The sequence below is a fragment of the Triticum aestivum genome, chromosome 4A (genome assembly GCF_018294505.1).
Source record: "Triticum aestivum cultivar Chinese Spring chromosome 4A, IWGSC CS RefSeq v2.1, whole genome shotgun sequence".
In the NCBI taxonomy this organism is placed as follows: Eukaryota; Viridiplantae; Streptophyta; class Magnoliopsida; order Poales; family Poaceae; genus Triticum; species Triticum aestivum.
This window is the reverse complement of record NC_057803.1, coordinates 106075235-106089015: the sequence shown is the minus strand read 5'-3', so window position 1 is coordinate 106089015 and position 13781 is coordinate 106075235.

The following is a 13781-nucleotide window of genomic DNA, read 5'->3' as shown; positions in this document are numbered from 1 at the left end:
AGTGGCTCACTTCCTACCTATTTGAGAGAGTATAACTGCTAGTCAGCTCGCTGACTTATATATTTCCCGAATAGTGTCACCCCATGGTGTTCCACTAGAGATCAATTCAGACCGTGGCAGTCTTTTCACCTCTCATTTCTGGGAAAGTTTCCAGAATGCCATGGGAACCCATCTTTCTTTCAGTACCGCTTTCCACCATCAGTCAAGTGGTCAGGTGGAAAGGGTCAACCAAATTCTCGAAGACATGCTTAGAGCTTGCGTTATCTCATTCGGTATGGATTGGGAGAAATGTCTTCCCTTTGCCGAGTTTGCTTATAAAAATAGCCACCAATCCAGTCTTAAGAAAGCACCCTTCAAGATTCTGTATGGACGAAGATGTCGAACACCTTTGAACTGGTCAGAAACCGGTGAAAGACAATTCTTTGGACCGGGTATGATCCAGGAGGCAGAAGAGAAAGTTCGTATCATTCGTGAGAATTTGAAAACCGCCCAATCTCGTCAAAAGAGCCAGTATGACCGTCGTCATAAGGAAGTGGCTTATGAAGTTGACGACAAGGCTTACCTTTGGGTTACTCCTTTGAAGGCTACCCATCGTTTCGTTATCAACGGCAAGTTGGCTCCTCGTTACATTGGTCCTTTTTGCATTCTCGCTAAGCGAGGAGAGGTTGCCTACCAGTTGGAACTACCCCCACATCTTTCTCGAGTTCATGATGTCTTCCACGTCTCTCAACTCAGGCGTTGCTTCTCGGATCCCATCCGTGGAGTGGACCACAAATCGCTTGATCTCCAAGATAATCTCACTTATCGAGAGTACCCCGTTCGCATTCTGGATCAAGCAGAGCGTGTCACTCGACGTCATAACATCAAGTTTCTCAAGGTTCAGTGGTCTCATCATGCCGAGAGAGAAGCTACTTGGGAGCGAGAAAATCGTCTTCGACTTGAGTACCCTGCTTTCTTTCTGCCAACTCCTGAATCTCGGGATGAGATTTTTTCGAGTGGGGGCGAGTTGTCACATCCCTAGTTCTGGTATGATCCTAGGCTTGTTTTGTGCATCATGTTTAAATTTCAAATGAAGCTGAAATGGGGATGTTTCAAACCCTAGCACCAAAGCAAATTCAAATAGGTTCAAATTAAAAATGGAATTTCAATAAACCCAAAATGCTCTTCAAAAATGTTCATGGTCTTTGGAAAATGTTGCAAACAACAACCAGAGGTGATGCACATTTTTGCTAAACATTTTGGATTTTTGAATGAACCCATATGTATTTGAATTGGAGCTGTTTAAAATAATATAAATAGTTTAAAGTCTCCAAAAATTTTGGAATTTTGTGAGGGCCTCTGGTATATTATAACTAGTGGTCACAAGGAATCTCAACATTTTTATTTTTGTGCTAGTATTTATTTTAAGCCAAAAACAAATGTTAGAAAATAGAAAAATAAACAAAAGTGGGAAAACTTACCTGGGCCACTTACCTGAGACCTGGCACTGTGCGGCCCAGCTGGCCGGCCAAGCCAGCTGGCTCTGCCAGTCGTCTTCTCCACCGCGCCAAGAGGACGCCAAGCGCGTGGCCGACGCACGCCGGTGCGCGTCCGGCCACCTCCTGCTTGCTGCCTCCCTTTGGACGTCCCTGGAGATGCCACACAGCCTCCCCGGCCCCCTCTCACTCTCCCTCGTCCCCGTCTCCTCCTCTGTCTCTCTCTCCCACGATCACCGCGACCGCCCGAGAACGCCGACGAGCACCTCCATGGCCACCAGCTCTCCCTCGCCCTGCCGCCAGGTCCAGAAGCTCCGCCGTGTCTCCCTCAACCTCCTCACCGAGCCGCCCAACGCCGGAAGCCCCTGGATGCTGCAAGCACCGCCGTTCCCCTCGTCGGCCACCGAAGATCCTCGCCGTCGATTCGCTGCCCACCGGCCGTCCCCGCGCCTGACGAGTCCTCCGTTAGCCTCTCTGTAAGCTCCACCGCCTTTTCTCCTCCTCCCCGAGCTCGTTCCTCTCCTCTAGCCGCCTCTGCCACCGGAGCCGAGAGCTCTGTGCCACTGGCCATGTTGCCGCCGTGGCCAGGGCCACCGCAGCTCGCAACCGAGCTCGCCGTTGCGCTCAGTGCACTCCGGCGGGTCGAGCGGACCTGCTCGCAGCTCCTGCCGTGCTCCGCAACACCCCGCGCGCACCTGGCCGAACTCCGGCCGCCGCACTCGTCATCATCGGTGCCACTCCGGCCGCTCCCCGGCTGCGCCACCACCACGGCTGGATGCGGATGAGCGTCCGCACCCCATAGCTGTGCTCCGCGCGCCAAATGGTGCCCTGTAGCGCATTTCCGTGCCGCGCCGCCGCGTCTGGCCTCGCCGGCGTTGAGCCGCCGGCAGCTTTGCTAGTTGACCAGGGGATTTGACCTCCCCTGGGTCTATTACATGCGGGCCCCGCCCAGTTAATTAGTTTAGTTTAGGTTTAAAAACTAATTAGTTTAACCTAGGTTAGTGCTAATTAAACTAGGTTAGTTTAGTTAGTCACTGACCAGTGGGTCCCACTGGTCAGGTTTGACCTGGGTCAACCCAGTTGACCTACTGACGCAGTGCTGACCTCAAGCTGACGCAATAAATGATTTCTGGAATTATTTTAACTCAAGCATTCTAGAATATTGCTTAAACTTCTAAAATTCATAGAAATTCAACCGTAGCTCAGAATGAAATAATTTATATATGAAAAATTATCAGAAAAATGCAAGGAATCCATTTATGCCAGTTCCATGCATGAAAAACCAACTTATGCATGCTGTATAAGTGAAAACATAATATGGGCATTTTAAATGCTTCATTTTGAATTTGCATTTGAATCTTTGATTCAAATGGGATTCAACCAATTTGCTAGCCACTTGCATTAGCCCAAACACTAGCATTTTCACATGCCATGTTCATGCATCATATTGTTGCATTTGTTTGTGTATTAATTGCCGGCACCATTTATTCTCGATAGGTTCCGCTCCGGAAGGTGTTCCCAAGTACCTATCAGAGGAGCAGTGTCCCTTCGCCGTTCTATCAGGCAAGCAACCCCCCTTGAGAATTTCGATAAATCCCACTCTCTCGCTCCTGCTCCTTATACTGCATTAGGACAACAACGATTCAACTGCTACTTTTCTACTGCGGTAGTTGAACCCATTCCTCTGCATGACCTGTCATTGCCATAGTAAATAGTTGAAACCCACTAGCATGAGTAGGAGTTGCTTGAGCCTTGATGTGCCTACTCATCCATGCTTAGAGTTCTGTCAGGTCTGATTCATCGGGAATGAATCAGAGTGGTGAACATGTCCTACCGATAAAGGCTAAGTATGTGAACACGTTTTGGTAAAGGTAGCGATGAGAGGCCATGTAGGTGTACATGGTGGGTTGTCTCATTGGAACTGTCCCTAAGCACCGAGTTTTGTGTATGTTATACAAGTCTAGTTACTACCACACATTGGGTTCCGGTTATCCGGCCCCTCTCGGCTTATTAATCCACTTGATCTCTGTCCAGGAGTTGCAACTAGTTTCTGGCGTTTGTAGGTAGTGCTACTTGTCTACCAGGTGGTGTCCGACGAGACGGGCTTGGGACAGACTAGGCACCATGGCATGGTGTACCAAGTGGCACCTGGATGGTGGGCTTGGGAACCCTGCACACATTGTTTGGGGCCGTACTGGAGACTTCGGCCGGAACTCCTTGTGGATGGAACTCGAATAGGCGATAAACCTGGACGAGAAACTTGCGTGGTTAGTCAGGTCGTGGCCGACACCCTCGCCCGGCTTTCGCTTGAAGGTTGCCGAGGTACATGACGTGTACAGGGCGATAAGTGGCGAGAGCGTGTGTGAAGAAGTACACCCCTGCGGGGTTAACAATATCTATTCAAATAGCCATTTTCCTTGGATACGGAAACTTGGAGGACTTATGTAGTACATAGACAACTTGAAGTGGATACTCTAAAATCCGCAAGATAAGCATGAGTGCTATGGATGGCCTTCTCGTAGGGAGACGGAAACGGATCCGTAGTGGAGTATTGATATGGTGAATATGTGGACTCGTGTGCGTCTTCTCACCTCAAAGAAGTTTCTGATACTCGTAGTATAGGTTAGCCACTGAGTCAAAGCTGGCTTGCTGCTGTTAAGACTCCACCACCCCCTTTGTTGATAATGTTGCATATGTAGATAGTTCTGATGTAAGACTTGCTGAGTACCTTCGTACTCACGTTTGCTTATTTATGTTTTGCAGTTAGTTACACTAGTGACTTCGACGAGTAGCTTGTATCCCAGCTACGATCTTGTACCCTTGGGAGGGTCGTGTTTAGTCATGCTTCTTAGTCTTTTCCTTTTGTAGTTGTCTGTACTCAGACATGTAATGCTTCCGTTGCTTGTATGCTCTGAATGATGGGTCATGAGACCCCTGTTTGTATTGAATGCTATGTGGCTCTTCTGGGCCTTTATCTATATGAGTTTGAGTTATGTTGTGATGCCATGTTGTACAGCACATACTTGCATGTTATGCGTACGTGTAACATGTATTGCTATGTGTGAGGTCCGACAACCTAGTTGTTTATCCCTGGTAGCCTTTCTTATGGGTAAATGTAGTCTTGTCCTTCCATGAGCCATAGTAGTCCGCTACAGCCGGGTTCACCAGAGTCCTGCTAGCCTAGCACTACTACTCCGGAACACTTGACTGGCCGGCATGTGATTCAGTTTGTTCCTGTGTCTGTTCCTTCGGGGAAATGTCACGTGGTGACATCCGGAGTCCTGCCTAGCCTGCTACAGTCCGGGTTCCTGGAGTCCAGTTAGCCCAGTGCTACAGCCCAGATTCACACGCTGCTGACCGACATGCTCGATGTTGATTCATGTATGCATGTCCCTGTAAGTTGGTGCCACCTTGGGTTCACGACTAGTCATGTCGGCCCGGGTTCTCTGTCATATGGATGCTAGCGACACTATCATATACGTGAGCCAAAAGGCGCAAACGGCCCCACGCCAGGTAAGGTGGCACCCGTGGGAATACCGTGCATGAGGCCGCAAAGTGATATGATGTGTTACATGCTAGATCGGTATGACTTAGGATCGGGGTCCCGACAGTCGAGGGCTCGGGACCACGGGGACAGGAACCTGGCCCTGCTCCCCTGGCCATCGGCTCCCCGCCGTCGCCACCGATGGCTATGGAGCAGGAATGAAGGAGGAATGCCCACCCGCGCGAGCAATCACGTGGGCCGATGCGCAGGCGGGGTGCTCCCAGACCCTGCCCTGCGAGAGCCGATGCCCGCCGTGACCAGCAACACTTCACCATGGTCTCAGGATGCCTGGGGGCGCCCCAGGCCTCGTTCAAAGACAGAAAGGGAGAGGAGGCCCGGGCCAGGCTCTCGTCCCCTCACGCGTGACCCGTCGCGCACGAGCCCGCCCTGGATTTCGCCAGGGGCTCACCGGCGGCGGGTATGATGCGCGTGGGGAGGGGCCTCCTCTCCCTCCGCTCAAAGCTCAAGATGCCGCGCCTCCCAGCGTGCCATCCCTCAGGCTGTGGAGGGTACGTCGGGGGGCGGTATGGCAACCCGTCCTATGCACGTCAGGAGGGCCCAAGACCGAGGCTTCATCCCCCCACTCGCGTGACCCTGTACCCTCTGGGTCTGTCCCTGATCAGGAGGGCTCAGGGGCATTAGGAGCGTGAGCGGGGCGGGGTCCCCCTCACACCTCAGGACGCCGTCCTTCCGGGCGATGTTAGCCCCTCAGGGCGAAATGCGCCCGGAGGTCGCGTAAGCGGTGTGCCTGGTGCTCGGCAAGGGGCCTATAGCTAAGGTCTCATCCCCCTACTATGCGCAGTGTCCCACCTCATGAACGTCGCCTTCGGGTGGGCCCATGGTGGGAGTGGACTAGCGCGGGGCGGGGTCCTCAAGTGAAGGGGCGGGCACGTCAGGAGATCTCCGCTCGTGATACTCTCACGTAATAATGAGTGGGGCTGTACACGCCCCGAAGTCTCCTGAGCGCCGCCCTGGGGCCTCATGGGGGCTCCCACCCACGTCTTAGTGGAAGTACCATGCTCCATGCTGGCCATCGACACGGCCCTCCAATGGCTATGCCCACATCAACCGGCGGTAGCCCTACGCTCCGCGCTGGGGAGAAGACTGAAGACCTGCTTAGGGGCCGGATGCGGTCCCCCTCCTTTTTGCCATTCGCCCTTGCCTCTTTTGTATCTGCCTTCTAGAGCCGAGCTTGCGGCTACGCGTTTTGTCTTTGAGATAAAGGGGGGGGGGGGAGTTTCTCGTTTGTGTTTTGCTGAGTTCTTTCGCTCTTTTCGTTCTTAGCCCCGCTTTGGCTAAAGCTGTCCGCAGCTGCGACCCTGCTGGATCGCCCCTCGCGAGCAGGGGCTGGGGCCCAGTGCGTACGTCTTGTCTGGCCCATGGCGAGACTGCCAATACTCCCGCACCAATCGCAAGTACTCGCGAAACGCGCTCAAACAGGGTCGGCAGACACTCCCTCTGAAACACAACATAGGCCGAGGCCCCGGCCTCAGGAGCGGACGTCACAAGGGAGTCCTCAAACCCATCCTTACATCGTCAAAAGATCAAATTACATAACGTTCATCTTCACTGGCTCTAGGGCCACAATCCAAAAACTTTTATGAAAAGAGCAGGATTGGGCTAAGCGTCGGCTCCATCCACAAGACTGCCGGCGTCGTCCTTGGACGCTGGTGCATCTTCAACCGCCGGAACAAGCTCCGTCACCAACACCTCCACATGGTCACTCACCCACGCCTCCATGTCGCCAGCAACCACATTGGGCCCCGGCTCCAGCAGGGCCCTAAAGTCGGAGCGTGGGTCAAGGCGAAGGAGATTCCCAAAGATGCGCGTGACCGCGCGCTGAAGAACGTTGCGGCTTTTCTCCTCGACAAGCTGTCGCACCATCATGACCTGGCCCTCAAGACGATCAACCACTTCACTGAAGAACTTGAGGTAGCAAGCGTCATCAGCTGTTAGGGGATCGTCAACCCCTGAACCAAGAAGCTCACGCAAGGCTCCGTTGGCCCTATTCCCCAAGGCTGTGAGCATCTCCGAGCGGACCCTTCGCATTCCACGAGCATGGGCGGCTTCAGCAGGGCTCAGGGCTGCGGAGGCAGAGATGTCCTCCACCCGCTGGTAAAAGCGGGACAACTCTGCCCTCGTGGCGACGCGGGCCCTCTCGGACGCTTGTTCGCGGCGCTCGGCCGCCGTGCAAGCCTCCTTCGACGCTCGTGCACGACGTTCTGAGGCAGAGCGAGCTGTCTCCGATGCCCGCAGACAACACTTGGAGCCCTCCAGCTCCCCCTCGAGGGCGGTGATCTTCTTTCGCAGCTTGTTGCCCTTCTCGACGAAGCGAGCCTCGTGGAGTTCCAGCTTCCCGCGATAGTCTTCCTGTAAAACCCGGATCTCCAGGGCGGCCTTGGCCTCTCGACCGTCTAGCTCGACCTCGGCCTTGGCCACCTAGTGCTCCATCGTCTCCAGGCGCTCGCGCTCCATGCCCAGCTCCATCGCTTCAAGAGTCAGCGCCTCCTCCCGCGCCAAGAGGCCAGCAGGGCCGTCACCGGCCGTAGCCGTGGCAAGGGCAGCCCTCCGAGCTCGCACTCGGCACTCGAGGGCTGCGTTCAAGGCTTCGAGCTTGCGTTCACGATCCTCGGCCGCCACCCGGCGGCGGTCGGCATCTCGGGCTTCCTCCAAAGGACGGTCGCGCACTTCGTAAGCGGTGGCCAGGGACGCCTCCGCTTTCTCCATGGTGGCCTCATGCTGCCGCCGGCTCAGGTTGACAGCAGTCTTGAGCTTGCGCCATTCCTCCGAGAGGCGCAGGTCCTCAGCTCCGATGCGCTTGTCCACCTCAGTGACCTCATCCCCGAGGCGCCTCAAGACATCCGACGCCTCCCGCAGCAGGCCCTGGTGGACCACGCTCCAACGTTGCGCAGGACCCAGAAAATGACCGGGCCCATCTACGACATCCGGGACGTTTAGAGGAGGCTCCTCCACGCCCTCAGCATGGGCCCGGGGGATGGCCTCAGGAGGGAGGGCACCCCCAATGAGAAGGGGAGACGCAGGCCAGGCAGGCGGGTAGCGTCCGGGGCCGCCCCGAGGGCCTGCTGGTCCACAATAAAGGCAAGCACTCGGGGGCTGGGAGCGCGGTTCACAAACGAAAAGTACCGGCATGATCTCCGCCAAGGGCTTGACGTGGTCGGAAGGGCGGGCACTGTCAAAAATACCTACGGGCCCTACAGAACATCCCTGAGGTGGGCTCGCGGTCGCTGCGGAGGGGGCCCTGACGGGCAAGGAATCAGGAAGGCCTCATCAAAGGGGTCAAGGAAACTAAGCACATACCTGCTCAGCATCGCCCGCTTCGTCCTCTTTAGAGCCCTGTGGGCTGGGCCACAGTTGCTCTGCATCTTCCGCCTCCTGCTTAGCTCCGTGAGGGACAGCAGGGGGCTGCAAGGAGTTGACATGCCCTGTGCAGGGGCATGACCACGATGAGTGTCGGCGTCCTCCTTGGCGATGATGGCCGCGGCTTTGGGGGCTGGGCAGCCCCTATCATCGGCGTCCCCCGTGACCTCGAGGACTGGCTGGTGCCCTTCACCCGCGTCTACCTCGGCGGCGGGATGCTATGCCTCCCCTTCAACAACCTCGGGGGCCATCGCGTCCCCGCCGCCTCTTACCTCTGGGGACACCCGCGCCCCGCCTGCCCGATCTGGGGACGGCGTGGACCGGGCATCAGGAGTGCCACCGGACGTATTTGTCGCCAGGAGAAATGACGGGCTCATGAGCCCTAGCACCACCTCCAGAGGGTTGTCGCGAGGTCCTGAGACGCCCTCCGGCAGTAGCCCCCACGCATCGAAGGGGGGCATCTTCTCAGCATAAGCCCTCCCGGACACGGGAGCCAAGCATAAAGGAGTCGCGTAAGCGGAGCACACCCCGGGCACTTCACCAACGAGCAACATCAACATTTTGTGGAGCGTCTCAGGAGGAAGCAGTTTCCATTGCAGGCACATCGGATCCCCCCACTTGGTGAGGGTCCACATCGGCCGATGGTGGCGCTGGAGCAGGGTGATGCACATGACGAGGAAGTCCCTCACCACCATCCCCAGGGTCAGCCCGCTCTTCCTCAGGCTGGCCAGGCGGTGCCAGACTCGCTCCGCCCATGGGTCCGAGAGGGCCTCGTGCCCCCATCCCGAGCTTGGCTTCGCGGGCGCGTGAGGAAGCTCGAGCAGAGGGTTGTGCGTAGTGGCGTCGACATACACCCATTGTCGACGGAACCCCGCCGTGGTCGGGCGGAGCGTGAAGTCAATCCTGGAGGCTGCGGTTGCCTCCACCACGCGCAGCGACACACATCCCGAGCGCTGCCCCCCGTCAACCAGACGGAGGGCGAAGAAATGGCGAAGCAGGGCCACAGATGGAGGAATGTTGATGTAGACTTCGCACAGGAACACGAAGCCGGTGAGGAGGACGATGGATCTCGGATCTAGATGCAACGCTAAGACCTGGTAATGCATGAGCACCGCATTGAAGAACTCAGAGAAAGGGGGGACAAGACCGGCGAAGATGGCATGGAGATGAAGCTGGATGTCGGTGGCGTTCATCTCCAGCATCAGCTGGGAGGCAGGCCAGGCCTTGGTTGGTCCCCACTCGTTGGATTCATCGGCCCGGGCATGGCGGACCTTGTCCATGCCCTCTTGGTTCACTACAGAGGAGCTGCCGAGCGCCGGCTCGTGGCCCGGCGGTGGCGGCGGTGCAGCCGCCCCGATTACCCTCTTCCTTACCCGGCGCGGCATGGCGGCGAGGGCAAGGGACAAAGGAAGCAAGGAGAAGAAGAAGGTGATGGGGAGGAAGGAAGACAGGAGCGGCGGCAGGGGAGCCGCTTATCGTCTGCGCAATGGTCAAAACACACGATTGCCAAGGCTGTTTGGGAAGTGGGGGCGCCACATCCCATCCAACTGTCACGCGCCACCCTGGCCCGCAGTCTTTGGGGCCCACGGCACTTCGTCCTCGACTAGGCTTCACCCAGAAGCCAACTCCGCGTGCGCCTTGGGCCCGGGGGCTACTGTCGGTGTACTGGGAACTAGGGTACCCAGACTTGCCTGTCTACGGCCCATGTCGCGTTCCTGGTACGGCTCGGTAGGGCCCAGCTGATCGGCCAGCTGCTCAAGACCCTCGCGAGGGGGCCAGCCCTCGCGAGGAGAACGACCAAGACCTCCTCAGGGAGCAGCCTCACCTAGGCTGCTCCGGAGGGGCGATCAAGACCTCTCCCTAGAGTGGCCTCGGCTAGGCTACTTCGGGAAGGTGGAGATCTCAAGGCAAGGGCTGCCTCAGGAGGAGGCAGTGACGCAAGCCATGACGAACTGTGCCAGCGGGCGCCAGCGCGCTAGCAGGTGCAGTTTCCATATCGGTACAAAGGAGACCGCACAGGCGTAGGTTCCCGACGGGCGAGACAAAGGTTTCCCTTTGGTGCAACAAGACCGAAGACCGCAAGGACGGCAGGAAGGATGTCATCGCCGAGCCCACCACTGCGTCACCGCCTGCCCTCTTTTCAGGCGAAGACCACCTTTTGTCAGGATAGGAGCGTCCTTGTGTTCCCGCTCAAATGGCCATTGTGGGATTCCCTTCCCGCCTAAACATTTCGGGGGAAGAGGACCCTGGCCGCCTATATAAGTAGCTAGGGTTCCATCATAGAGGGGATGGACTCATTGGGACTTAGCCTAGCAAAGGAGTAAGAACATCCGCCTCCTCACTCTTCTTGAGCTCGCCTCCTAAGCTCAGGAAACCACTGTACTTGTTCATACTCGAGCCCTCGCGAGGCCAATGCACTAAAGAAGGACGTAGGGTTTTACATCGCAAGGTGGCCTGAACCTGGGTAAACTCTTGTGTGCTCTACTTGTTTGCTTGCTTGCATTCCATTCCCACCACCAGGAGAAGAGCGAGGCTCTAGGTAGACGTGTAGTGGGAGAGATCTTCGTCACGCCCCTATGTTCGAATCTTAAGGGTTTTGCGGAGCCCGAAACCCGACAGCGTCGGAGTCATCATCCAATGACTCTGATACAACGTTGCGCCGGAGACCCTTTCAGGTCCCCACGGCCTTCTTCTTAGTCTTCTTTTCCGGCACCTCGTAGGGTGCCGGAGTCAGCATCTTTGTCAGAAGAGCGTCTGCATGATCTTCGGGTAGCGGGGCGAGGCTATCAAGCTGCCCCACCGTCTCTATCCAGTCCTGTTAATGACAAGGAAGTTCAGATCCTGCACACAACTAAACCGGGGCAAATAAATACCCTGAGAGATATAAAAAGCCTACCGGATTGGCGCAGCGCTTTGCGCTGAGTCTGCGGTCCTCGTTGAGGGGGGAGGGATCTCGACGCTCTTGAACAGCACCCTCCAGACGTCCTCCTGTGTCGTGTCATAGATCTCTCGCAGCGTCTGGTGCTTGGCTGAGTCGAACTCCCACAAAACAAATGCCCGCCATTGACACGGAAGAATCCAGCGGAAGAGCAAAACCTGGACCACGTTGACGAGCTTGATTTTCTTGCTCGTCATGTTCTGGATGCAGGTCTAGAGTCCGGTCAGCTCTACCGAAGAACCCCAGGACAGGCCCTTCTTTTTCCAGGAGGTGAGCCACGTGGGGATTCCGGATCGAAATTTGGGGGCCGCACCAAGTTGGAGTCACGCGGCTCGGTGATGTAGAACCACCCCGATTGCCACCCCTTTATGGTATCCACATAGATGCCCTTGAGCCAGGTGACATTAGGCATCTTGCCCACCATGGCGCCTCCGCACTCTGCTTGTTGGCTGCTCACCACCTTCGGTTTGACATTGAAGGTTTTCAGCCATAGGCCGAAGTGGGGCTTGATGTGGAGGAAGGCCTCGCACACGATGATAAACGCCGAGATGTTGAGGATGAAGTTGGGGGCCAGATCATGAAAATCCAGCCCATAGTAGAACATGAGCCCACGGACAAATGAGTGGAGGGGAAATCCCAGTCCGCGGACGAAATGGGTAAGAAAAACTACCCTGTCATGGGGTTCGGGTGTTGGGATGATCTGCCCCGCATCGGGCAGCCGGTGCCCGATATCCGCAACCAGATATTCGGCTTCCCGTAATTTTTTGACGTTCTCCTCTGTGACGGAGGAGACCATCCACTTGCCTCCTGCTCCCGACATGCTTGGAGTGGTTTGAGAAGAAGAACACGAGCTTGGGCACTAGAGCTCGAGTGTGCAGGAATGGGTAAGCGAGGAAGAAGAAGGTCTGGGTGAAAAAAGTAAATCCTTATCCCTTTATAAGGGCGGAAGAGGTGATGTGTCTCCCCACTTGCCTGGTAAAACTGCTTATTCCCCAGGCGCCGTAATTGGTGGCGCGGTTGGGTTACCCATGTCCGTATTGATGAGAGTCCCATGATAAAGGGAACACGATCTCTGCTTTGACAAGATGTGTCAAGAAAACTACCTCGCGATATGTGCGGAGCTGATTGAGAAAAGCGGTTCGAATAATAACCGGGCCATGGCGTAATGTCGTGCTGTCGAAACATGTCAGCAGATTAGATTTGTGGAAATATTATTCTCTCTACGGTGGTATGTGGAACTTATTTTGCAGGGCCGGACACTATCCTTGTATTCAAAACTCTTCCATGATGTATGCGGAGGAGGAACCGGCCTTGCAATGCTGAACACAACACTGCGTGCCGGACTCATCGTCGTTGAAGCCTGGTTCAGGGGCTGTTGAGGGAGTCCTGGATTAGGGGGTCTCCGGACAGCCGGACTATATCCTTTGGCCGAACTGTTGGACTATGAAGATACAAGATTGAAGACTTCGTCCTGTGTCCAGATGGGACTCTACTTGGCGTGGAAGGCAAGCTAGGCAATATGAATATGTATATCTCCTCCTTTGTAACCGACCTTGTGTAACCCTAGCCCTCTCCGGTGTCTATATAAACCAGAGGGTTTTAGTCCATAGGACAACAGACAATCATACCATAGGCTAGCTTCTAGGGTTTAGCCTCTCTGATCTTGTGGTAGATCAACTCTTGTACTACTCATATTATCAAGAACAATCAAGCAGGACGTAGGGTATTACCTCCGTCAAGAGGGCCCGAACCTGGGTAAACATCGTGTCCCTTGCCTCCTATTACCATCCGCCTTAGATGCACAGTTTGGGACCCCCTACCCGAGATCCGCCGGTTTTGACACCGACAGGTTGTGTCCTACACTCAGCGTGTGCTCTGATACCATCTTTGTAGCGACCCGACCTCAAACGGTCAAGTCTCTGTGCTTCAGTGTCATCCCTGGATCGGTAATGCTGACACACACAGTACTCGAAGGATTTATAACAGAGTAGCAATCACACACCTATTACATCGAATGTCTCAAAAGAGAACTTATTACAATAAATATGCCTTAAGGCCATCTAATATGATAACAGCGGAAGGCTTGGAAGATAAAGTGAGTCCATCAACTCCAACAGCATAGCTGAGCTGCATGGCAACGACCTAACGAACCTTACTCCTCGTATGAAAAGTCTGCAACATAATACGTTGCAGCCCGAAAACGGGTCAGCAAATGGAGTATGCTGGCAATGTAACACAATAGAGCAAGAATAGAATAATGCCATCACTACATGCATATTTGGCTGGTGGAAAGCTCTATGGTTATAGTTTTGCGAAAGGCCAATTTTTCCCTACAACAAAGGAATATATTTTATTTAACTATCATGGTAGTTGAAACATCATTGAGAAGGTTCCTCCAACTCAATCCCAATTAAAAGTAATTATCAACCCAACAATATTTATTTAG